Consider the following 27,543-nt stretch of genomic DNA (forward strand, 5'->3'; position numbering starts at 1 on the left):
GTGGATGGACCTTGAGGGTGTCATGCTAAGTGAAGTAAGCCAGGCAGAGAAGGACAGAAACCATATGTTTGCACTCATAGATCTAACAGGAAAACAGGAGAGACCTAATGGAGAACCAGGGGGAGCAGAGGAGGGAGGGAGAGTTGGGGAGAGAGAGGGATGCAGGACTTGAGAGACTATTGAATGCTGAGAATGAACTGAGGGTTGAAGGGGAAGGGGGAGGGGGGAAAAGAGGTGGTGGTGATGGTGGAGGGCACTTATGGGGAAGAGCACTGGGTGTTGTATGGAAAACAATGTGACAATAAAATATTATGGAAATAAATAAGTAAATAAATAAATAATTTTAAAAACGCGTTCTCTTTGTTTTCTGGTGAATCGGTTTGCAAAGTATTCATTTTCTAATGCCATATACAAAACATAACTGCAAATGAGACATGAGGAGACATGTTCAACCTTACAATAACCAAAGAAATGCTAATACCAAAGAATCAACATACCTAATGCCAGCACAAGAGGCAAGATACTGACTCCCTCACACATTCCTACAGCAGCTACGGAAACATCTCTTTTAAAACACAAGTCATCAGTGGATTTGAATAACCATAAAATGTTAACCTCTGACCCTGATGCCTCAACCCTCCGACATCACATTTAAAATTTTTGATGGACTAAGCTATATTTATGCATAAAAATGATAATCACAGCAATATATAAAAATGATGGGATAATTAAGATATGGTATAACCACTCAATGCAATATTTAACAGGGTTTAAAATTGTAATCATTCAAGAATATGCAGCGATACAGAAAATACTTAATGTATGATGCCAAGTGATACACAGCACTATGGTAATTTATGCTAATAGCTAAAGATTATAAGGGAATATACAAAAATGATAGATTATACCTGTATCTAGGTGGTGGAATTATAGGTGACATTTTTTTTTCTACTCAATGTTCTGAACCTTGCGCAATGTTACAGCATTATTTATACAATTGAAAAATAAAAAAGAGGGGGCCAATTTTCAAGGGTCTTCCAGATCAACAGTTTGCAATTCTTTTGCTCTTAAAGGTGGAAATATTAGACTAAGGCAAGTGGACCAACTTTTCAAAGGCCCACAGATCAAGCAAATACAGGCAGAATTTCAAGATTTTAGAGTTAGTATTCTTTCCAACAGCATTTTGCGGTGTCATTTTTCTAGGGACCAACTCTGGGGTCATTTTAATATTTTTACATATTATAAATAAGTAAATTAAAAGAGCTATGCTCTATTACCCAAGAGAACAATGGCTTTAAAAATCGTACAAAATGTTTTGATTGGCTGAAGTTTGAATTAAACTTCTTTTCTAAATACAGCTATTCCACAGAGAAGAAAGCCAGTTGACCCTTAAGCAGCTAAGAGGTCAGGGTCACTGATCCCCCAAATGAAAAATCTGTGTATATCTTTCATGGCCCCCTAAACTTACCTACTGAATAGCCTACTGTTGACTAGGAACCTTAACAATCACATAAACAGTCAAGTAACACGTATTTTATATATTATAAACACATACACATACATATACATACATATATATTTATATATTACAAATATGTACTATATACTGTATTGTTACACAAAAGTAGCTAGAGAAAAAAGAAGTTATTGAGCAGATCATAAGGAGGAGCACCTGGGTGGCTCAGTGGGCTTAGTGTCAGTCTCTTGATTTCAGCTCAGGTCATGATTTCGTGGTTCATGAGATTGAGCCTCATGTTGAGCTCTGAGCTGACAGTGCAGAGCCTGTTTGGTATTCTCCTTCTCTTCCTCTCTGTCTGCCCCTCCCCTGTTCACGTTTTCTCTCTATCTCTCAAAATAAATAAATAAACTTACAAAAACAAGAAAGAAAATCATAAGGAAGACAAAACACATTTACTGCACTATGCTGTATTTATTTATTTATTGTTTTTTCTTCTTTTTTATTTTTTTAAATAGTTTATTACCAAGTTGGTTCATTATTTTTTAAAGTAGGCTCCCCACCCAGAGTGGAGCCCAACATGGGGCTTGAACTCACAACCCTCAAAGACCTGAGTTGGACGCTTAACTGACTGATCCACAGTGCATTTAATATTTTTAAATTTTTTAATGTTTATATATTTTTTATTTTTTTAATAATAGTTTATTGTCAAACTGGTTTCCATATAACACCCAGTGCTTCTCCCCACAAGTGCCCCCCTCTATGACCATCACCCTCTTCCCCCCCTCCTTCCTCCTTCAGTCCTTGGTTCGTTTTCAGTATTCAATAGTCTCTCATGATTTGTGTCCCTCACTCTCCCCAACTCTCTTCCCCCTTCCCCTCCCTATGGTCCTCTGTTAAGTTTCTCCTGTTAGACCTATGAGTGTAAACATATGGTGTCTGTCCTTCTGCCTGACTTATTTCGCTTAGCACGATTTTTGAAAGAGACACAGAGCAGGGGACGGGCAGAGAGAGGAGGAGACACAGAATCCAAAGCAGGCTCCAGGCTCTGAGCTGTCAGCACAGAGCCTGACGAGGGGCTAAAACCTGTGAACCTCAAGATCATGACCTGAGTGGAAATCTCATGGTTAACCCACTGAGCCATCCAGGTGCCCCTGTATTTGTTTTTTAAAAATCCACTATAATTGGACCCATGTAATTCAAACCTACCCTGTTCAAGGGCCATATGTATGTCTTCTCTACAAAATTCTACATACTACAAATCTTGCTTTTGTACACGTAGTCCTTTCCTCATAATGTCATAAAACAATTTCAGTGCTAAATTAAGCATTAACTTAAGAAAAAGATAAACTTCGGCTTTGGATATTTACTTTAGAACCTAAGAGATCTCAACTTGCAATGTTATCACTGAAGGCACACAAACCACCTGAGAACCCGGTGGAGTGAGGAGAGGATGAGGGAGGAGAGCACATCCTCATACAAATATGGAGAATTATACAAACAATTTCAGGAGGCTCATGGACCATGGACCCTTAATTTCATAGGCCTTAAATCACATAATCTCTAAAATCCTTCCTCTTGCAAGGGCCTGTGACGTGAGCAGCACAGAAACAAGTACCAAGGGATTTCTGAAGCCTTCAAGAGAAGCAAATATAGGTAAGCTATACTCGGATACCTCCGGTTTCCATGTGACTAGCAAAAATCTGTCAAATGCTTATAAGGAACATATCCAAGGCCATGAGTCAAAGGGAAATCAAAACTAAGTGTAACACTGCTATGGACTGAATCATGCCCACAGCCCTCCACCAAGTTTCTATGGAGAGGCCTTAATACCCAAAGTGATATTTGGACATGGGGCCTTTGGGAGATAATTAGGTTTTGATGATGGTGGGGCCTTGGTGATGAAACCAGTGCCCTTAGAAGGTCCCAGAGAGCTTGCTCTGTCTCCTCTCCCTCACACCCTATGAGGACACAGGTGAGAAGGTGGCCTTCTAAGAGCCAGGATGAGGGATGCTTGGGTAGCTAAGTCGGTTAAGTGTCAACTTCAGCTCAGGTCGTGATCTAGCTATAATTATGTTAAAAATAATTATAACAGAATCATCTCTACTTTTTCTACTTACTCCAGCTAACAAACATTAAGAGTAAGAGGCAGTCGAATATGAGGAAAAAGTACCTGGGCTTTAGGTATAATTAATTAATTAATTTCAGGTAGGTCACACCATTCCTTTTTCAAAAACATCTGCATCCCAGAAAAAAGTTCAAACATATTCCTAATCTTCATAATTTGGTCTCAAGTTATATTTCTAACTATACTTCCCATAATGTCCCCCAAAGGCCCTACTCTGCAGATTCTAACCAATATTCTATTTTCACCCTTTCAGACATGGCCTATCCTTTAAGAAGGTCTTTCTCTTAGCTCAGTCTATTGCATCATTTTGGGGTGAACTCCCTTTCACTCTATAGCAATCAAAATCCTACTTATCAGGCCACAGCATGGATGAGACTGGAAAATATAGCACTCAGTGAAAGAAACCAGTTAGAGAAGATCAGCTATTATATGAATCCACTTACAGGAAATGTCCAGAATAGGCAACTCTACAGAGAAGAGAGCAGATTAGCGGTTGTTCAGGACTTGGTGAAGGAGATCTGAAGAATAAGGAGTGATTGCCAGTGGGTGTGGATTTCTTTTTGAGGTGAGGAAAATGTTCCAAAATTGCTTTTGGTGATAGATGTACAACTCTGTGAACATAATAAAAACCAATAAATTGTACACTTTAAAAGAGTTAATTGTATGATATATGAATTAGATCTCAACAAAGCTCTTATAAAGAAAGAAAGAAAAAGGAAGGAAGGAAGACGGAAGAAGGGAGGAGGGAGGGAAAAAGAGAGGGAAGAGGGAAGGAGGGAGGGAGAAAGGGAGGAAGGACAGAGAGAGGGAGGAAGAAGGGAGGGAGGGAGGAAGGAAGGAAGAAGGATGGAGGGAGGGAGAAAGGGAAGGAGGAGGAGGGAGGAAGGAAGGAAAACATACCCGCCCATATAGCATCTTCAAATGTACAAATCTATTTTCCCCACTTTATCAGAGTTCAAACTCCTTCAGCTGAGCTCCCTCCGAATGTTATCTGTACCTCCAGTTAACATCTCTCATTCTAGCTGGCAGTATAATCATGTTTAGTTCTTCTAGTGTCTGCCTCCCCCACTAAACTAGGAGTGCTTTCAGAGTAAAACAAAACTGTGTGAGACATTCCCATAGCCGGGCCTCTGCAAAGCATTAGATTCTTTTGTGCACATTAGAAAAATGCACCTGGACTTGGGCTGGCAAATAGAGCAAGGGTAGGACTCGAGTCCCTCCTGCCCTCCTGCCATGGGGCACAACATAATCAGAGAAACAGTAAACAGCAGTCCTGCCTACACCCTTCTTCTCACTTCCAACAGTCCAGCAAAATCCTTAACCCAAAGGAGGCACTCCCAATAAATAAATTAATACCTGCAGAATGAGAATGATACACCTGAAAGACAACAAGACACTCCCAGATTCCAGCAGAAAGCTCAAGGCATTTGTATTTGGGTTTCTCTTTACCAGTTATTTATTTTCGTGTTTCTTAACAATAACATAAAAAATGTTTTTCTTACTAATTGGATGCAAAGACCTTGGGCGTACATATGAAATGCAGTGAATTATTTTCACACATTTAAGTAGAAAGGAAAAACAAAATTTTTTTCATAAGTCAACTTACAATTACTAAAACAGGTCAAGTTATTATGAAAGCCTGCCTTTTATAGAGGTGACAGCAAAAAATACATACTGAAAGGACTTTTAGGATCAATCCAGGTCTCAAAATGTTCCTTCTCTCAATTTCTACACTTGAGCAGAGCCCTGACCATTTTGTACCTCATACGAGAGGTTTCTGTGTCCAAGCCCACTCTGCCATGCCCACCTTTCCCCGGCTAACTCCATTACTTTGGGGAAACATACCTTGCCCACAAAGTTGGCCAGAAAATAAAAAGTGCTTAATATTCCCACAACTGCCTGCACCCTTTTGCCTTGTGGCATGTATCACGACCATAATTACATAGTTATCTGTGAAGTTATGAATGTGGTCATTGTCATTCCTGGACCAAAAGCCCCTGCACTGAGAGGGCTTGTATCAATCAGCCTGGTAGCCACAGTTCTGGTTAAAGGCCTGATACTTGGTCATGGTCGGCGCTTAAGAACTAGCTGCTGATGAAATCAATGGCCTCTCTTCATTCAAAGCATTGGGTTCTTGAAAACACCGATCATGTCTAATTTATTTTGGTATCACCTATCGTGCCTGGTTCATTGTCCAATAGGTAGAGAGCATCACAGAATTCATACATGGATGAAAGAATAAATGAACTGCATAGTGAGTCACTATTGACCCATGGTGTGCTAATAGCACATTTGAGCAAGTAAGGAGTTGAAGGCAACCGTCCAAGGAAGTGGGACCCAACACGAGATCTTGGACGAGAAGGAAGGCAGAGGCAGAGATGGAAGATGTCCACAGGCTAAGACTGATGTCAGTTTCCTTGGGCTCTAAGAGTTAATTCTCTCCCAACTCCAATGGGTGTGACCTTTTCCCAGATACAACTAGGCTACAGATCTTACGTTGTATCAAGCAGAGAACCCAAGAAAACTAGGCTGTTAGAAAAATAAAATCACTCAAAACAAAACCAAAGCTGGAGCAGCCAGAAGTCCAGCCAGAGTTAAGCAACCGTGAGAAGGTCAGGGTGTGCATGCCATGCAGAAAACAAACAGGCTGCAGCTTGAAATGTGTCTCCCCTGTGAGGTCTTGTCCAGAATCGTCCCTCAGCAGCCTCCTCAAATGGCTTCTGATATGAAAAGGTCATTCCGCCAAACGCAGTTTAGGTAGATGTCAGTGGCAGACCTCCCTGAGGGGTTAGAAGAGTCCAGAAGGCAGATGGGGAACCTGTGCAGATAAAAGGGGACACTACTGTGTGCCAAGCCCACATCAAACACTGGCAATACACGTTCCAGAGCTCAAGACCTGGCAATCAAGATGCTAGGAACCTAACCGTGCAGTTCAATGACAAGCACCACCGAAAAACCCAAAGACAGAATGATAATCAAAGGCTGATTAGGTAAGGACAGCATGGCCCACCCAGCGTCACAGGACCTATCATATCAACAGAGCTGCCACCATTCTGGGCCACCAGACCGAAGTATGCAGCCGGCTCCAACACCCACGGGCTGTACAGCCTTGGGAAAGTTACGTGAACTTGGCAAACATGAGAGTCCTCCTCTGTTAAATAAAGAGCAGGACAGCCCTCCGTGAAAGGCAAGTTCTGGTTAATAAGCAATGATGGAGCTCATCCAGGGACAAAACACTGCCTGACAGAATCGCAAAAGCCAGAACGGTCAGAATCTTACATTCAACCAGAGTTCAGGGAAGAGAAGGGACGTGCCCACACCCACTCAGTAAATCACCCTACCCGATCCAGGTAAGCAGCCAGGCCCGGTGATCGCAATGCTTGGTGCCCTTGGCAAACACACGGAGCCGCCGGCCGAACTGTCTGCTAATAGAGGTACTATGCTTCACAAGGCACCTGGCTCAAGGGCAGCAGTGTGTACATGTTTGTTATTCCCGTTGATAAAATAATGCCGCAACAAATCATGCATTTAAAGAGCGCTTCATAGTGTGCAAAGCCTGTTCGTATCCATGTTCTCATTTAATCCCCACAATGACTCCAGGAATCATGACTCCCGAGGCCCTGGGCAGATAGGGCCAAATGAGACTCAGAGAGGTTTCTTGGTCTTCCCAGGCTCCCTCAGCTTGTGGGCAGGAAGTACGGCCCAGCACCTGCATGGCCCAGTACTTTCTTTCATAGGCTACCACAGCGCAGAAAACCGCTAGCCCTGGAATAGAGTTTTCCGGTGGAGACTGTCCCAGGAGCTCTACCCTCACAAGTCCTCCTACCTAAAGGAAGAAACTCAAAGGCATGAGAATTTCTTTATGCTTTTGCCTGAGCTCACTAGAACCTAACAGAATGAATATCTTCCTTGGAGCCGACCTTTCCTTCCCATCTACAGAGCAAGATGGCCTTCCTGCTGAGACACAGGTGAGGGACAAAGAAGAGCTAGAACTAGGAGGAAGGGAGAGAAAGGAGAGGAAAAACCACGCGGCGACTGATCACTAAGCCATAGCCCTCGAGCACCTGGTGATGAGCCAGCTAACCCTTTTCCTTAGCAGGAAGACTCTAACCACCACTTCGCTCTAGTGAATCTCTCAGCCGGAGAGAAGACACAGAGATAATATATGGGGTATGAGCCTCCTTTTCACACATATCTCTTCACGGAAGTGGGTAAATTTCTCAACAGAACAGTAACAGAGGGCCGGCCTGGTGTGGGTGAAGTCTTCCTAAAAAATGAGACCACCAAAGGACTAGGAAGGTTCTTCTTGCCTTGAAGGTAATAAAAGAGTTTCTAATTATAGGCTCTTATCTTTCATCTATATGAATGCATCTATCTATAGATCGATCTATCCATCTGCCTACCTATTGTCTAATCAAGAGAAGCAAATAACTCCTTTCTTTTTAAGCGTATACTGTTTAAAACAGAAAAAAATAAAAGTACTGGACAGGTAAATGAGAGACCTTGATTTTAGGTCTGGTTTTGTCACTAACTAGATAAGTGAATTAAGAAACGTTACCGGGGAAGAGTGAGGGACACAGTTCAAGGGAGACTACTGAATACTGAAAACAAACCATGGACTGAAGGGAGGGGGCACTTGTTGTGGGGAGAAGCACTGGGTGTTATATGAAAACCAATTTGACAATAAACTATTAAAAAAAAAAAGAAGAAGAAGAAGAAGAAGAAGAAGAAGAAGAAGAAGAAGAAGAAGAAAGAAAGGTTACCAAAGCCTTCCAGGATTCTATTTCCTCATCTGTCAAGTTTGGGCTTGGGCAGAGCAACAAGAACATTTCAAGTTTCAAAAAAGACAGGGGAGGAAAAGGGGAAGAGAAGGGAGGGGAGGGGAGGAGAAGGGAAGGGAAAGGAAGGGAGGGGAGGAGAGGAGAAGGGAAGGGAAAGGAAGGGAGGGGAGGAGATGAGAGGGGAAGGGAGGGGAGGGGAGGAGAGGAAGGGAGGGAGGGCAAGGGTGGGGAGGGAAGGGGAGGAAAGCTAATATTCCCAAATAAACAGAAGAAAATGCCACGATGGTCAAGCCAACTTTTCAGAAAAGTTAAAAAAAAAAAAAAAAAGTGTTTCCTCCGGAAGCCTTGGTTTTGAATGCAAGAAATATGCCACAGTTTAAAATCACCCATATTCATGCCTTTGATGGTGAAAAAAAGCCTACCACCAAAGCCAACAAAGTTTTGCTTAAAAACAAGCTATTTTCAGGAACAACTCTCCAAGTTAAAGCCCTAATTCACAAAATTGAGTTTGGCTGGTATAACACTGTCTTCTTTCTACAATTATTAGGCTCTTGAAGGTTTTTTTTCCTCCCTTCCTAACAACATTTCATTTGCAAAGTGTTTGATCCTGAAATAAACCTGTAATCCCTCCTATGGTGAAGGGAGGGCAGATGAGGATCTGCAGTGTAGCCCAAATGCCTTTATATTTCACTGGAGATCATTACAAGATGACAGATGTGAGCCTTAAGAATTTTGACAATAAAGTCAGGATATTGTCCACAAAATTCCAAAGAATGTTCCACAAAACTCGAGTCTGAGAAATTGCCCACAAAATGGCTCCATTACAAAATAAATTTGACAAAACCTGAATTTAAAGAACGCTGCGGCCATTGTTTTTAACATACAGGACCTCTCTGAGTTAATCTTGCTGAAGATGCATGGAAAATCTCCAAAGCGAATGGTTGGCTCTGAAAACAGCTGATTCCCAAGCTGCTTTGGCCATTTGTGGAGCTAGTCTTCCACGGAGGGCATTTCAGGAAATGCTGCCATGAAGTGACCATGGATTATCACAAGGACATCGCTTTATTCCTGACAGCAACTCTACTCCTGAAAGGCAAGGTCTGGATGCAACTAGAAACTCTATGTTGAACTCTACCTTTGCCTACTCCCGGTTTTATAACAGATGCAACAATAATCAACTAAAAACATTCACAAGTAATTTCTATTTCTTAAGACTTTCTTGTATTATCGAAAGATCCATACCCAAGAGCTCTGGGTCTCCTCTGTTCTTCAGATATATTCTGTGATATTAGGCAATGCCAAGGGGAACTCCCGACCCCTTTTCTCTCTATCGTACTTTCTTTTTGTTTCAAACTATTCACAGGAGGAACTCGGAATCCATTTTCTTTAAGGATCCATTTCCTCATGGTCTCATTTCTGGGACAATGAGAAAATACCAGGCAGAGAGCTAACAAGGTAATTGAGAGCTGGTGCTTCCCCATCTATGTGAAAGACTGCAGTGTACAACAGTATTTGTGTCAGGGGCTCGGTTTCTCACACTCAGAATGAGGGAAGTGGATTTCATGGTCTCACATCTCATGATTCTATGACTTTTGGTGGTGGCTGGTCATTACCTCTGCAGGCAGTGCCATGGGGGTTCTGAGCCGCGTCAGCAATGTAGGGACAAGTGCTCCCTGGGCCACAAGGGCACCCCCACACAAAGTGCTGCTTGGAGGGGTGTCTGGGGGGCTCAGCCAGTAAAGCATCACACTCTTGATTTCAGCTTGGGTTACAATTTCACGGTTCATGGGTTCGAGCCCCACATCAGGCTCTGCACTGACAGTATGGATCCTGCTTGGGATTCTCTCTCTTTCCCTCCCCTCCTCTCTCTCTCTCTCTCTCTCTCTCTCAAAAATAAATAAATAAAACACTAAAAGAAGAAAGAATGCGGCCTAGATAACTCTAACACTTGCTATACCAGTGGATGCTAAAACTCCAGCCTCATTATTCCGCAACAATGCCATGTAATGTTTGGCCAGCCACATGCATATTACGGCGCCTCATCAGGTCACTTGCTGAAAGTGACAGTAAATTTAAAATCACCTTGATGTGGCAGAGAGCTGAAGCAGAGCAGCCACGGTGTGGAAACATGTCCACCAACCACCACAGGGTTGCTGGTAGCCTCCTCACTTATAATGACCTTCTTCTACGGGAAAAGTATTAGACACCCACCTCTCCTGCTCAGTATATGGTGTACTCCAGGAAATACTGTCCTGTGTAACCCCCCCCAGATGTATTTTTAAGGGTAGAGGGCAAGAGTCATTCTAATACAGGCTCCTAAGGAAAAAGTAGAGATAAGGAGAAAAAAGCGCCACTTGGATATTTAAAAGGAAAAGTAAAAAAGCACTTACGTCACGCCTAAAAGTGATCTGCAAGAAAAAGACAAAGAGCACTCCAGAGCCTTCATTATAATCCCTCTATACCCAACCAACATTTCCTGCCTCTGTGTCTCCTACTCTTCCTCTCCATCACCCCCACCGAAAAGCAAACCCCCTTTCAAAGACACTGAGATTGCACCAGGCTGTAGCGTGAGTGCTGGGTCAGCTGGGTCCTCTATCTACTTTTCACACAGGACCTGGAGACTCTGAGAGCCTCACGCACACACACTGGCTCTCTGGGCCATGTTCCCCCTGCACCAGCAGCTCCTCAGAGGGCCCGGATAGCAGGCAGAGGGCAGCACAGAGGAAACTCAGAAAATTCAAGTACAGTCCACACCCTTCACTTAGCCTCCTGGGGAGGCTTTCCCCCCTTTTCTACCAGGTCAAATTCCACCCAGTGTTCAGGTCCCACATCAAATGCTTCCTCCTCCAGAGAGACGTCCTTCATTTTCCCACGTCTGTCTCCATTCCCACCAAAACTAATGTCTCTCTCCTTTAATGGCCACAAATCCTTGTATTAGAGATATAATCTAAATATTACAACTCATGGGCACCCGGATGGCTCAACTGGTTAAGCATCTGACTCTTGATTTCAGTGCAGGTCATGATCTCATGGTTCATGAGTTTGAGCCCTACATGGGGGCTTTTCGATGACAGCATGGAGCCTGCCTGGGATTCTCTCTCTCTCTCTGTCTGTCTGTCTCGCTGTCTCTCTGTCTCTCTCTCTCCCTCCCTGTGCCTCCCCCACTCACGCTGTGTCCCTCTCTCTCAAAATAAATAAATAAATCACTTTAAAAATAAAATAAGTATCATAACTCTTATCGGGGAGATTGCTAATCCAGCCAGCTCTCTCTCCAGTAAGGGTTACCTGCATTAACCTTCACCAGCCCCACTCCCTTCCCCAAAAAGATCTCTTCAAAGGGCAGAGCCTGGGTCTAGCTCTAGTTGAATTTATAAAACCTGTCTAAAGAAAGAATTACAATAAGTATATAAATAATTATCAGACAGGAAAGACTCTATTAAAGACAAAGAAGGCAGGAAGAGACAGAAGATTCCAGGCTGAGAGCTAAGAAAGGCCGTGTCGAATGTGTATTAAAGACCTCCTCACAGAGAACAAGGCATTACCTTAAAAAAATGAAGGCAGCTAACAGTAATTGAGCATAAACTGTAAGTCAGGCAGAGTCATAAACATTTTCCAGGTATTCATTCCTGGAATCCTAACTGACCTTGGAGGTAGGTAGTGTTTTCACCTCCATTAAATAAGGCGATGAGACAAAGGGAGTGCAGAGAGGTCGTGCAAGTCGACAGAGGAAACAAAAGAATTGGCCTCAATATTCAGCAGAGAGACTCCAGCAGCAAATATGCTTGACCATCACACTCCACTGCCAACATCCCACACAAAGGAAGTGGGAGGTAGAACTTTCTATAACCCAAGGGAGGGATATTTGCAAAAGAGCCCAAGAAATGGCATCATGTGAGTAAAGGCAAATGTACGCCTAAACAGCACATTCTAGATGTCGGCACCTGCATTCACAGAAAGGTGGCCCTCTTGGGAGTTGAGAGGGGAAATCTCAACACTGGTCAGGCTGCAGCCTTCTCCCATGGACCGGACTTCCTCCAACTGGGACTTACTCCATCTTTGCCATGAGCAGTGAACCTGAACTTCTAGTAGCGCTGTTATTTTGTGAGTGACAGAAATGGGGTGGCTACCTTGACTGTAAACATTAGAAATGCTTTGTGATGATCTGACCAGCGTTTTCCTTCCAGAAAAGGTTAAAGGCCTTTTAGCGAAGAACTGGATTGAAAACTCGAACTTAAATGGTGTAAGAGAGCATCTTGTGGCCAATCTTAATGATACTTAATTCTCAGATGAGGAATTCTGTAGTAAACAACCTCTTGATTCTGTGCAAAACATTTTTAATTTCATGCCCTGCTAATCACACAGCTGTTAAATTTCCCTTCCCATCGGTTGTAAAAAAATAAATAGATAATAATTGTAATAATAATTTAAGAAACAGTTGGGCCTCAAACAAAATTTGAACCCTAATGAATTTTCCCATCTGGAATTAATAATGTAGTGGATGGTGAAATTGCCTGGATTCAGTTGACGTAAAGTTATATTACATTATTAAAAGTATCAAAATGTAAGGCTCCGAACATCAAAAGCTTCTAATATGCCAACCACGAAATGTAAAGTCTACCTTGCATTCTCAGACAAGCCAGGCACCTGAAGTTTTGTTCCAACAGATGTTAACAACCTGTTCAGTTCACTGTGACCTTCTCTCCTCTCAGCCGCAAAGGCACAATACTTGGCATTATAGACTTGATGATCCAGAGCCCAGAGAAGAGAAGGTGGTGCCTTCGTATTGCAAACACATCACTCTAATCAATAGAGGGAAATTAAAAAGCTGTTATGAATGTGGCAGGTCAAAACAAGAGCTAAGAAGTAAATGATGGGAAGGAAAGTTTTAAAGTATTTGGGGACAAGAGAAAGAGGTGGTCCAAAGCAGTAGAGTAGTAGGTAGTAAGCCAATTTTGCAAGGAAATGACCAGGCAAGAAAACTCAAGCACAGAACTGCCAAAGAAACCATCCAGTAAAGAAGGAAGTGACACATGTACTAAAAGAAATAAAATAAGTATGCTCAGATGGCCCAGAATATCAGCAGGAGATCTACAAAGAAGATGTTCTCATGATTCTGTGCATTGACACTTCTCCCATAGCCTTGGTGATAAAACACGATAGGAAATGCCTAGAGCACTAACATACTGTCTCTTCATCTGGCTTGTTCAGACCTAAAAGTTCACTCACCAAATTCCTTTCAGCTCTTCAAGGTGTTCTCAAATGCACTTCCTTCAGGAAGCTTCTCCCCCTTTCCATACCCACCAGAACCCTCCTCCAGGCTCCAACAGTATGCTGCCTAGGCCTCTCCTTTGTCACCTACATCATCTAGGTTGGTAAAACTGGACCTCCCACTGGATTGTAAACTCCGTGAAGGAAGAAATTAACCAGATTTCGAGTCCTCGGAGCCAGGTCAAGGCTTGGCATAGCAGGCATTTAAGGGATGGATATGCTTTCTCAAGAAAACCAACGAGAGAACACTGCCTTTTTTAGGTATTCTCCTTAGAGAAAACAGATTTAAGGATTCATCAATCTATCCACTAGTGATCTCCCTACAAACCCCTAGAGATGACAACTGCTATCAAAATCTCATTGCTCTTCTCAAGTTTACATGAGAAGCTCAAAACATGAACACAATTTTCATAACCATTATCACAGTCCACAGGAAGAGAAAAGTATAGTATCAAGGTACATTGCTTTTCTGTCCTGAGCACAGGCTCACAACTGTTGGTGTGAGAATCATTTCCAGGAACCTAAGGTGTTTTCTCCAAATCTCAGTGTCCCTTTACCCATTTAATCCCTTCAGTGTCATTGAAAACAACAGCATTTCCTTCATGCCTCTTCATCAATGATAGAGGGAATGAGTCAACTCTACAAAACAAAACAGTAACCATAATCTACAATGAATGTCACTGCATTTGGACAGCAATTTATATATTCACAATCTCATTTGATGTTTTCTATGAGCTTCTGCCACAAGAGGAAATGGAATAGTTATTTTAGAGATGAGGACACGCAACTCCACAAGATATGATTTGTCCCCAAACACAAAGCTCATGGAGGTTATGACAAGATGTGAACTCAGGATTCAAGACCCCAATCCAAAGTCTTACCTACAGTGTTGAACAAGGAACCAGAAGTCAGTAATGGAGCCCCTGAGACTTATATGAGGTCCTTATATGAATGAAAAGTTACCTAATTCAGATAAAGTAGGAGACAGGTTTCACAAAAATACAAAAGACGGAGAAAGAGAGACTGAAAAAAGAAACCAGTTTGGGTTAAGACAGTCAGTTAAATTTCCTGGAAAACAGGGGTCTTGAACTGTACTTAAAAGGCATACTAATGAAAATGAGCCCACAAACCGACAGTTTCAGAATCATCCAGAAGCTCACTAGAAATACAAATTCTCCCACACTGTGCTCTCAGACCTACTGGACCATCATCTCTGAGAGTGAGGTACCCCCAGTGATTCCAGCACAGGCCAGATTTGAAAAGTGTTGCTCAAAAGATCCACAGGACCTCATAAATGAGAAGGTAACAGGTAGGTTGCAGGAGTGGGGAAATGGCAATAGCAAGAAGGAGGCCCAGAATCTAGAAGACTCAAAATACGTCAGCAAAGCAGATCTAGAACAATGGGCTGGAGAGGCAGCAGCCCCTGAAAGAGTGGGTCTATAACGTTTGCTTTTAGTCCTGCTGCGGAGAACACTGAATGCATACAAGGAGGGCAATGTCAGCATGCGGGCCCTACTGTCCCTCAGACCCAAGTACTCAACCTTGAAAGAAATGGCTCAGACATAGAGGACAGGATCTCATGCAAGTCAAGACAAGAGGCCACACGTGGTGCAGACACTCTTCAGAGGAGAACATCCTTCCCAACCTGGAGGAACACAAATTCACCAGACAGACTAGAAGATAAAGGAACATGGCAAAGGTTCAAGACATAAAACACGATCTACCTCAGCACAAGTGAGGCACCCTGGGATTCAGCATTCCTCCTGTAAAAGCAGAGATTAATAATCCTGACCCAGTCAGGTGGTGGGGTGGGGGGAGGTAATTTTATGCAACCACTCCTAAGAAAGGGTTGGAGAGAGTGTAGACACTCTACATGGCCTTCCTTTCCCTGTCAGGCTAATGCCTGGGTGGAAGAAGGAAACAGGCACAGAGCCCTCTCTGGGGCTGGTTGGTGAGCTGCTGACACCACCACTGTTTTGTCAAAAAATGTTCACAAGGCAGCCTGCTAGGGGAGTTCCTGTGGTTGGTAACCAACACGCTTTTGCACATTCCATTTGAAGACCTCAGGCTCCATCACTTCCTGCTTCTCACTCTTACTTTTCAGAGGGGCTGCATGCTCTCAAGTTTATCTTAAGCACAGCTTTCTTTCTAAATGACACGTAATTTCTACAGGCAAGAGTGCTCTAACTTCTTCTTTCAGATAGGACTTTCAACTGCCCTGAGAATGGATCTAGCTCTGGTCTTAGATGATCTTTTGGAGAATGGACACAAATCAGCACAGCTAGTTGGCTGGAGGTCTCCTGAAATATGTCTTCCAGGGGATGTTAACTAGGGTTGCTCAAAGGCATAAACAAAGTTCCAGAGTCAAGGGAGAGTGAGCTGCACTTGTCCCAGGGGGCTCCCTAAAACTGGTTAACGTACATCATCAATACCTAAGAGGGCGCTAGAGTATGTGGCATTCTGCAGGTTTATGTGACCACTCTTTTTAGGGCGGTATCAACTTGAGCTAGAATTTATGGACCATGCATAAGAAAATTATGACTCAAAGCAGGATTTGGGTAAGGCCGGGATCATTCAGCTGTCTACAGCCAACTCCCACAAAGAATGTGAAGCTGCTCTACTATGTTTTGTTTTGTTTTTTTTTTTTGCTATGCTTTATCATCTTCCCATTCAATACCCTACTCACTGATTCTTGCACTCCCTCTGTGCATAGGATCCGCTAACCTAATCAACATTTGGTGGCTGAACACCTTCTTTTCCCCCACACTGTACACTAATTATCTTGATTCTATCATTCATTCCACTTGCTTAGAAAGCATGACCCTTTACCAAAATCCCACTCATTCAAGGCTGACCCAAATGTGACTTCCCCCATGAAGCCTTGGGAGTAATGGTTCTTTTTCCTTCTCTGAACTTTCTCATCAAGATTCTGCTTTTACTTTAAATTATAGCTATCTGTGCACTGCGTCCCCTTCACTGGGTGGCTCACCCCTTCCCTAACATTTGCCCTATCATCTTGCATCAGCCTAACAACATACTCGAGACAGAACAGGCAGGTATAAATATATTCATTGCATGGAGACAATATGACTCAGTGGTAAAGAGAGCAACTTTTGGACCAGACTACTTGAGTTCAAGTCCTGCCTTTGCCTCTTATGAACATGTGACCTGGAAGCAAGTTGTGTTAAGTCTCTGATTCTCGATTTTACCTCTGTGAAATGGGAGAAGTCAATGTACCTTCCTTACAGAGTGGTGGTAAGGATTGAGTGAGTGAATGATATAGAGTGCTCAGAATAATACCTAACTCAATAAGCAGTAAGTAAAAGTCCCAGGGAGTTTAGGCGTGGCCAAGTCAGAACTGTCCAGATTTCTGTCATGTTTCTTCCCTCCATAGTGCTCCCTTTCAGTATTGCTCATCCATTGAGCAAATATTTATTGAGCTCACAGATGAGCCAGGCATGACTCTAGGCAACTGGGAAACAAAGACAGACAAGGCTCTGAACTCAAGCTCCTGAAACTCCGCAAAGAGAAAAAAAAAAAAAAAGGCAGAAAGGAGTCAATGCAAAAGTAATATAACTATACAAACAAGACAGCTGAGTATTTTTGTTTTGGTTCACCCTCATGTCATCTCCCTTGATCCTAACAACCTGGTACAGTATTCCACACTGACGAAACTATGCAGAGAATGCTTCCGGCTGGATTTGAAACTGTATTTCTAGAGCTCAACATTGGTTCAGAACCTTTTGCCTCATCTCACCAGTTTCTTCAGGGAATGAGCCAGGAATCATTCCAGGGTTTTTCCTCATTATCTTACACATGTATTTTGGGTCATCCCTCCTCTTGCATCCAAATAAACCCAGGTGCATCCCTGGTGGCTGATATGGGACTCGGTACAAGAACATTCTGTCTTGGCACTCAGCTGCTGCTTCTGGACTCATACTGTTTTCATGAGATTTATCACCAGAGGGGCATTTCACTACAAGAAAGCATCATGCACAGAACTGTTGCCTTGACCCCTGTCTCCCTTCAGGATTCAACCATGAAAAGGGTTAAATCAAACTAATCCCATAATTTGATCTCTCAGGAACTTTGAACACAATGTTCCTACTTCTTGCAAAATAGACATTCATCCTCCCTGCCATCTTTAGTACATGTTTTTTTTTATTTGTTTGTTTTTGCATTTTATCTACAAGTATTTTCTCCAATTTAATTTTATTAGGCTCATACTTCAAGGCTTTTCTACAGTGTTATGAAGTCTGTGCCTTAATCATTTGTCATTCTCATGGTCTCTGCCTTGCTTCACTAATTCACAACTTGGTATCTTCTTGCCATGCCATTCTGGGGTATCTACCCAGGAGCTTGCCTTGCCCAGTGGAGCTAGTGGGTGGTGGTTGCATATGAAAGGAAGGGAGGGGGAGGTAATGAATAAATTAAAAATTCAAGCTGTGGGTCCACACCTTCCTCCCCACACTAGCTAAAACCCTCTAGCCTAAAGAGTAACATTCATGGGGCGCCTCGGTGGCTCAGTCAGTTAAGCAACCGACTTCAGCTCAGGTCATGATCTCGTGGTTTGTGAGTTTGAGCCCGGCATTGGGCTCTGTGCTGACAGCTCAGATCCCAGAACCTGCTTCGGATTTGGTGTCTTCCTCTCTCTGTCTACCCCTCCCCTGCTCACACTCCACCCCTCTGTGTCCCTCCAAAAACTAAATTTAAAAAAAATTAAGAAGAGTAATATTCATATCCTTGACCAGAAGCAGATCAAATACTTGCAAACATTCTATACCTTCCTCCACCTATACTGGTTGTAAATCGTGGTCTTTCCTGACCCGAAAACCTGCTGACTTGGAAAGTCAGTCTATTAAGACTAGAAAGATGTTAAGACTTAAATGCAGAAACCAATGTGACCTCAGTTAGTGGCCTTGAATCTCAGTATGGAGAACACTGTGCCATTGAAAGGACTTCCATGCAGGCCTCCTGAATGCACAGGGGAACCTGACCTCAGAGTCACCAAATCTGTTGATGGGTTTACCTACCAAAACCTCTTGGGAAATGGGCCACAGAGCCCAAGAATACAGATTCTGGTTTCATCTAGTAGAGTGGATGCCAACAAGTAGGCAAACTGATTATTTAAGCAATGGAAACTTCTACTTAAATGAAATAGTATATAAAACTAAATTAAAACAAATCTCAAGAGTACAGCTACTCTAGGTAGAAAGGCCCAGGGCCCTGTTTGCTCACCCTGGACCTCAGTCTCTGAGGCCAAATATCCACTCAGGACCCTGGGCTCCTTGAAGCATAGGTTAAAAATTTGCTGATATATTGGGGCACCTGGGGGGCTCAGTTGGTTGAGTGTCAAACTTCAGCTCAGGTCATGATCTCACAGTTCATGGATCCGAGCCCCACATCGGGCTCTGTGCTGACAGTTGGAGCCTGGAGCCTGCTTTGGATTCTGTGTGTGTGTGTCTCTCGCTACTCCCCCACTCATACCTTGTCTCTCTCTCTCTAAAAAATAAATAAAAGTTAAAAACAATATTCACTGATATAATCTAATATCAACCTTAATTCTTCAGGGAAACTGAGGACCAACGATAAAGTATGGCCCATGGACACAGAGCTATCAGTATCACAGCTGTCAATTCTCCTGAGAGAAATCATAGTCTTTTCCAAAACATAAAACATTTTTTAAATGCTTATTTGTTTAGTTTTGAGAGACAGAGAGAGTGTGAGCAGGTGAGGGGCAAAGAGAGAGAGAGAGTGTGTGTAAGAATCCCAAGCAGGTTCCACAATGTCACCAAGAGCCCGATGCAGAGCTCGAACCCACAAACCATGAGATCTTGAACTGAGCTGAAATCAAGACTCAGAAGCTTAACCAACTGAGCCACCCAGGGACCGCACCCCCACAAAACATAAAACATTTATGATCTATGATTCTACCCTTTCAACAGGATGCAGAAGATGGTACAATCATTGTGCCAAGAAAAATTTAAAAATGCATCCAAGGTGAAAGAGTGGGCAATAGCAAATAAGGACACCTAAATTATACCGTGGGGCTCCCAACTTCTGGAAACACAAAACATCCATTCTCCAAGTTTCAAGTAATGGTTCTGCAGTAAAAACAACAAAACGACAGTAGCAGAATCTTTTTTTTTTTTTTTTAGCCACTACACATAAATGTGTCAGGCACAAAATCAAACCACTCAAAAATAATGTGAAATCCAGTCAGTTTCAAGTACAGAAAAACACAGCATTTGTGAGGTGTGGGAGACACGTAACCTAAATGTGCTCCTCGGGTTAGTAACTTGAACTAGGAATTCACTGAAAGAAGTGTGAGAAGCCTACAAGAGCGAACACTGAGCAAAAACATTGTGAGACACATTTGATATAATAGTCACATGACTAACAAACTGTCACATCAAACTTTCCTGCAATGTGGGAACACTTTGACACTTCATATTTTTAAAAACTGACATTTTGATTCATTACTGTAAATAGCACGTTGGGTTAAATATTGTGACAAGGAACAGATCATATATATATGTACATATACATGTACTCTATATATTACATGTGTATATTTTTCCTAGTTCTGTTACATTTTGAAATATATGAAACCTTTTCTTACAGTAACAGTTTGGGCCAGTGTGTAAACAGGCTACTGCACTCCTAAACCACCCCTTTTTCTTGTTAAGTAGGCAGATGGACAATGTTTCTTCATTCCACACAAAGTGAATGAAGCAGAGGGATTTCAGGAGTAATAGGATGACTTCTGAAGAGACTCCAAATAAGCCTGTCAATCCCAAGCAAAGGATATTATCAAAGTTGTTTTCATTACCTGCACCTGAATTCACAAAATCATTGTCACAGACATTTCTCTTGTCTTCAGGGTGCTCCTAATCTACTTAGAGACGGAGGCACAGACATATGCAGTTCTAAAGCAAGGTCAACTGCTTCAAACATACTAGAAAGACTCAGGTCCTGATTCTTTTTCTTTCTTTCTTATTATTTATTTAGAGTGTATTATTTATAGTAAATCACATGTTCTCTTAGTCATTGTTCAAAGTAAACTGATTCAACTGAATTAAAGTATAGGCATCCATGGAGCGTAAAAATTTTTAGAAAGATTGCAAGAATACTCAGATACCAGGACAAACTTTCTTCTCAAAGAAAATATAGTGTTTGATTTCCATCTAACACCAAACAATATAATTTTCTAATTTCTTACCTTTATCTACAACTCAACTCTACAACAAAAGGTAAAATATCCTTCTCTCTGAACATCCAAGTTTAAATTTCAATTTCTCCCTTGGTACTTCCAAAGTTATTATGTACTTTCAAAGTACAGATGACTTTATAAAAAGACCATAAGCTAATCTTACACACGCATGTGCACACGCGCGCACGCACACACACACACCCACACACACTACAGAAATAGATTCACAAACAAATTTGTCTTATATTCAACTTTCTTTCTGGACATTATACTATCATTATTCAACTTATCCTCTTCCTTAAACACCTAGAAAATTAGATATAAAAACAAAGCATAGTGTGTGTGTATATATATATATATATATATATATATATATGTATATATCCATGCTTCCCATATATGTCAGATATTATACTCATGACAAATAAGCTTTGCCTCTGTTCTGAAATTTAAATTAGGCAACATTGTTCATCCTGATCACATACATGAAAAAGAAGACTACCCCACATTTATGGTTATTTCAGAAAGGATACAGAATGTTATCAATCCATCTCACCCAAATCCTACAGAAGTTGGAAAGCAGAATGGCTATCATGTAATGGCAAATGTTGAGAGGAACCAAAATCCAGGCTCTTGCTGCAGCATTCAAAAATCCTACATCCTTCATTTACAACCAAAAACAGTGGTCTAATTTTGTTCTTAGCTAAATTAGCCAATTCATTTAGGGAAGAAGGCCTTTTACACCCCCACCCCCACATCCTGTATGTATCCAAATTTATTAAAAATTTTAAAACTCTTACACACTATCCTAAAGACTGTCTCAATCTAAACAAATTAAAGAATATAGAAGTGCACTATTTTTCCTTGGCTTACTGAAAAAAAATAAAACTCCAGCTAAGATGTTGTCCACAGCATTATAACAAATTACTGTTTGAACCTGAGGTCTCATAGTTATTTTCCCAAACTCGTAAGGGAGTAGGTTACAACCTTAAAAGGCTGGAGACTCCCAAGTAGAAGACTGAACCCCTGTCTATGAAACAACACTCCTTCCTCCCTTCCATAAGTAGTGGGGAAGAGCAGAAGGAACATTACATTACTTGAAGACAGAAGACCTAGATTTAAATGAAATCTCTACCATTTATTACATGAAGTGAATTTGAGCAGGTCCCCCTGATTCGTTTCTTCACTGTAGAATGAGCATACTAGGTTTTATGGAAATTAAGAACATACAATAAATCATACAAAATCCAAACTGGTGAGAATACTGTTCCCCCAAATCATCATTTGCCAACTTTCACCATCAACCAAGAAAAATTTTAAGAGGTCAATCTGAATTCAACCAAGTTCAACTCAACGAAAATTTATTGTAGGCTCATTATATGTGATTTGCATCTATGCCCAGTGCCATGTTTGAAAGGCAAGGGGGAGGGAGGGAAGGAGAGAGAGGAACAGGGAGGAAAAAAGAAAGGGAGACAAATCCCTTCTATCCCCTAGGCCCCTGCAGCCAGAAGACAGCATTTCACATATGAACTACCTGAAGAATATTTAACACTATGTAATAAAGTACCCACCAAAAAGGATGGTGTTGACAATATCTCTCATGGTAATTTCATGTGAGGACCTATGAGAGGTCAGGAAAGGGTTCAGAGAAATAGAGGACATGAAATGATCTTCTCCTGCCCCTTTAAGCATCTACTTGTCATTCTTCATCTGTGGCATTGGATAGGAAAGTGTCTCTGCTGATGGGCACTGCTGAGTGGCACCTCAGGCCACAGAGTGAATACTCTGGGCATCTATCAGCCCCACGCTTTCCATAACTCCCCATCATTTCCTCATTCCTTCTTCTGCCTGGAGTTCCTCTCCCTGTTCACCACCCCTGCCCATCCCTAGGGATAGCAATGTCCCAGGCCTGGCTCAGCTCCATCCAGAGCCCTCTGGCAGGGTACGTATGGCACAGGTGGAACAGGAGAGAAATCAGGAGACCCGAGTTCCCAACCCCGTCCCTACCGCACTCGGTGACCTTGAGCAAGTCACTGCCACTCAACGGGCCTTTGTATCCTCACCCGGCAAATGAGTGGAGGATATTGAAAAGCGCTGCCTACTCCCACACATGCATTGTCTGTGTCCTGACCTACAGCTTCCAACAGTTTCCAAGTGACAACTGGGGCTCACCAGTCATATAGCATCTGAACAGGCACTGACATGACCACATCGAGGGTTTCTATTGTGGGGAAGGTCAGGGGCTCCTTCAGAAAATAGCTGATCTAAACAGAGCCCAAGGACTGTCATGGCAACACCGCTCATGAGCTGCCAGAGGTAGAGAGGAAAAGCAGCCGATGTGCGTGTTCAGCTGCCTCATTTCAGAACAACACTCAAACCTCGTTAATATCATCTTGCTTAATACCGAGTCCCATAGATCATAAGCTATTTTTACTATGTATTTAACAGATCTGTGTCTCATCTTCCCTGCCAGCATGCTCACAGTCCAGTACAGAGGACTCTGCCATCAGAGAGCCTACGGAACCTCAGGCCGCCCAGAGTTAACTCAGGAGAAGGAGAGATGGGGAAAAAGAAAATGGGCAGCAGGGAGAAATACAGAGTTGGGGGACTGCAGGTTTGGGGAAAGGAGGGAGGAAGATGTAATAAGAACAAGTACAAGCCTATAAGACAAACACTCATGTGTGAGACACTGGAGTCTGGTTCTCCCAAGAAGTCTGCTATAAACTTAGGAGAACACAGGCCCTCCCACCTCCGTCTGGCTCAGTCTTGATCATAAGCGCCTGTCCACCACAGAGTGCTCATCAGAGCTTCTAAGGAAGGGCTTTTGCTAAATATCCTGTGTATAACCTGTCTCTCTCACGTGGAATGTAAATTCTAGCTTATGATGACTGACCAAGCTAAATGAGGTGAAAGCACCTGTCACAAAGCCTCCCACATAACAGATACCCAGTAAACGTCCACTTGTTTCTCTCCATTCCGCACACAACAGTGCTGTGTGTACCATCTTTATTCCTAATGGTCTTCAGAGAAAGGAGGAACCCAGCCAAGGCCTGAGCGGTGAGCGGATACTCCGGCCGCAACCTTCCCTCTCCTGCTTGGTCAGATGGGGGCGCCCTTCTCAGACCTGCTGCTGATGGAGCAGACAAAGTATGGTCAGTCATTTCCTCCCTGGGGGAGGGTTCTAGACAGCTGTTGACTCCCTTTCCAGTTCTGAAATTCTGTAAGCCTCGATTTGTCATATCCATCTTAAACACAAGCTACACAGAATGGGAAGAACTGTAGAAGAATTCAGTTATGTGCTTTGTTATTGAGCATGATGTGAAAGGCACTACCAGGAGTTAAAGGGAATTTGGAGAAGCAGAAAAAAGTCCTGAGATTCAGAACCCTTATAATATGTGTGCAGGAGGGGCAGGGGACAGGAGTGAGGAAACATGGAAAGATGGCAATAGAAAAGAGGGTTTCATTATAAAACAAAGTCCAAGGCTACGACTGTATTTCAGAGGTAGAGAAGTAGAGAAAGAAGGCTTCCATTAGAGGGAGGGTATGAGCTGGTCCTTTAGGCAGGAGAGCAGGCACAGGCAGAATGGAGGGAGGTGGCATTTTATAGGAGCTGGTCCTAGGCAGCAGAAGGATCAGCAGTATCTTAGATGGTTATATGTCTTATTTGCTTTTCTCTCAGATCATTTCAACAGTCTACGTTTGATGCATTTAAGGCCACAAAAGGGTCGCCCAGGTGGCTCAGTTGGTTAAGCGTCCCACTTAGGCTCAGGTCATGAGATCATGGTTCACAACTTTGAGCCCCACATCAGGCTCTGTGCACAGCTCAGAGGCTGGAGCCTACTTCAGATTCTGTGTCTCCCTCTATCTCTTCCCCTCCCCCACTCAGAGTGTCTCTCTCTCTCTCCCTCCCTCCCTCTCTCTCAAAAATAAATAAACATTTTTAAAAGTTTTCAAGGCAAGAATAATAATGGTCACCCCCACCCACCCCTCATCATAATGCTACATGGGGTAGGTAGTTAAGCAGGGAACAAGACACATGGGCCCTTCCCCTCCACTTCCTGTATGTAACATCCCATCCAAGGCCATTTAGCCATCTTTTAAAGCTGACTCTAATCCAGTTTCTACAAGAAACCCCTGAAAGACTCCATCAAAAATCTCTTACTTGCAAAGTATAATTACTGAGCTCACGCATCACACTGAGTCTTGGTTGGCCCTGACTCAAACTCACCTCCACATCCCTGCCACCTCCCTCCTTCAATTTCTTAACAACCCACCCTGCTTGGTAGGTGCTATGTAAATGCTTATTAAATCAGGCTGGTCTGCAACCTCAGTTTTCTGACACTCGGCCAAGAGCCTTCTCAAATAGATCATGTGGCATCTGATCATTCCAAGTCTAGAAGAATGCAATCCCCAGAGCAGTGAAAATAGTTTCAACCTCTTCCAAATCCATCGAGCTATTTACCAGACTGACTAACCATGTAGCAAGAGAGAGGAGACATATAGGAAAGGAGAGAAGGGGCAAGGGTCATGGACAACAAATTGGATAAAGAGCCATGCCTGTGAACTCAGGAGTCTGGGTATCGCCAATCCGATGTCACAAGGAAGACACCTGCAGTGTGGAGATTCAATGGCTGACCCAGGGTTCCTCCAGAGTCCCCGGGGGAGGGGCAAGGAGATGCCCCTCTACAATCTAACAGGGTACTACTTCCACCATTGCGGAAAACCACCAGATGGACAGTCTCAAGATGCTGCCATCAGTTGAGCCAACCCCTTGAGTCTACAGCAGAGGACAGGAAACATCTGGGGAGGAAGAGCACGACAGCCACCTTCGGCAGAGGGTTTGTACCAGGTGACACTCAACTAGCAAGGTCAGAGTGAAATCACGGCAGAAAACTTAGGAGACAGAGCTGTGTCACTCCAGAGGCAACCCAAGGCACACATCAGATGGGAATTTTTAAAACTCTCGTTAAACACTCGAGGACTCGGATGCCAGCACACACAGTGATGGCCCCAGCCAGACAGCAAAGGCAAATTGGCACTGCTGTAATTTGTCCATTCACCAATATGCTTCCCGAAAAGCACCCATATGCTTTCTTTTAGCTTCCATATGCTTTTTTAGCAAGGAAACTAAAATATTTCATTAGTTTTGAGTAATTAATAATTACTTATTTCACAATACTCACCCTCATTAAAAAACGAAAATAACTGATTAAGCTGCAGGATCCTGGCTTTCAACTCAAGCTTTTTTTTATTATTTTTTTTAATTCTTCCCCTCTAGGAATTGAGTAATAGAGTAAAACAGCCAGTGTGGAAACATTCGCACTATGGGGGAAATGCAGAATTCTCATCCGCATGGCCCAGCATTCCTCTGGACTGAGACATCATGGTTTAATGAAAAGAACATGGACTTTGTGAGCAGAAGGATCTGGGATCCAATCCCAGTTTGACCCCTGTGTGTCGTACTGCTAAGGAAACGAAGGGCGTTGAAAAGATAGAGGCTGCTGGATTCCGTCAACCCAGGTTTCCATTATTCTCAGGGAGCAACTTCACAGGCTTCCCTCCCGCCATCGCACGGCATGGTAAGGCATGCCCCAGGGAGACTTGGCAGTGTGCCAGTCACTGGCACCAGGCCATGGCCAATAGCCTTGACATTGATCTCAGACACAAAACAATGCTTCTCAAACTCTAATGAGCAAATGAACTACCCGGGGATCTTGTTAAAATGCAGATTCTGATTCAGGAAGTCTGGAGTGTGGCCTGGGGTCTGCATTTCTAACAAGCTCCCAGGTGATGTTGAGGTTCTGGTCTTCACACCAAACTCTGAGGACCAAGGACCTAAAAAGTACCATGACGAACCAGAAAATTGAATCCGTAGAAACAGGACAACCATGCCTGTCTCTTCAGACTATGATTAGGATTATCAATGACATTAATACTATACTGAACTTGTCCTCACAATAGTCAGTTGGGCATGACTTCCATTTTGCAGATAATAAAACTGAGACCCAAAGAAATCAGGTAATGTACCCAAGGTCACACAGCAAATTATGCTAGATTTCCAATCCCAGTATCCCGGGACAACATCCCTATCTGTTGTGTTCTGTTGTGGGAATGTTAGTCATTGGAAGACAGAAAATCCAGAAAGATCCCCTCGCAGAGGCTGGTAGGAAGTCTGGCTGTTATTCTGCCTCCGTTTCCCCATGGTCGAAGTGACGGCTCTGCCCCTGACAATCTCGGAGGCGTCTTCCACCTCCGACACCAACTTCCGCTCTCATGGCTCCCACGAACATTCGCGGTGGCTCACCAAGCACAACACATTAGCTTCACACATGTGGCAGACATTACATCTTGGCATGATCCAGGATCTGGCTGCTCACATCTGCATTTGTGCTGATCTGTGCCTGGTCAGAAATCTATCTCTGTTTAAAAATCCCACGCTCTGTGTAACAGCAAGAAAACAACCAACGGATTCCCCAAAGCATTGACATTCCAATTCTGTTGATGACCAACTCATATTTATCAGGGCGCTGTGACTCTAATCTCTCCTGGTCTCCTCCTCATGTCACTTACAAAAATGAAGAAACTGAGACCACTAACCTGACAGAAGTTTGAAGAAAAAGGGGAAAAGAGAAAGAAAAAAAAAAAAAGAGTGATTTAAAATGTATTTTATACAACTATCCAACATTTCTTAGCCTAA

General features: G+C 42.9%; 1 protein-coding gene across 3 annotated transcripts in view; it reads right to left on the reverse strand.

Annotated features, from left to right (window-relative positions):
* The window catches only part of LPP (LIM domain containing preferred translocation partner in lipoma), a 662,184-nt gene that overhangs the window by 460,389 nt on the left and 174,252 nt on the right, over nucleotides 1-27,543 (reverse strand). Inside the window, exon 4 of one of the 3 annotated variants that reach the window (XM_029939645.1) lies at nucleotides 4,028-4,195. The exons of the other annotated variants lie outside the window; for them this stretch is intronic. The gene's annotated coding sequence lies outside the window, so the exon portion shown is untranslated. The remainder of the gene's footprint in view (nucleotides 1-4,027; nucleotides 4,196-27,543) is intronic. 3 annotated transcript variants of the gene reach the window in all.

The sequence above is a fragment of the Suricata suricatta genome, chromosome 5, assembly GCF_006229205.1.
Source record: "Suricata suricatta isolate VVHF042 chromosome 5, meerkat_22Aug2017_6uvM2_HiC, whole genome shotgun sequence".
Classification (NCBI taxonomy): Eukaryota; Metazoa; Chordata; class Mammalia; order Carnivora; family Herpestidae; genus Suricata; species Suricata suricatta.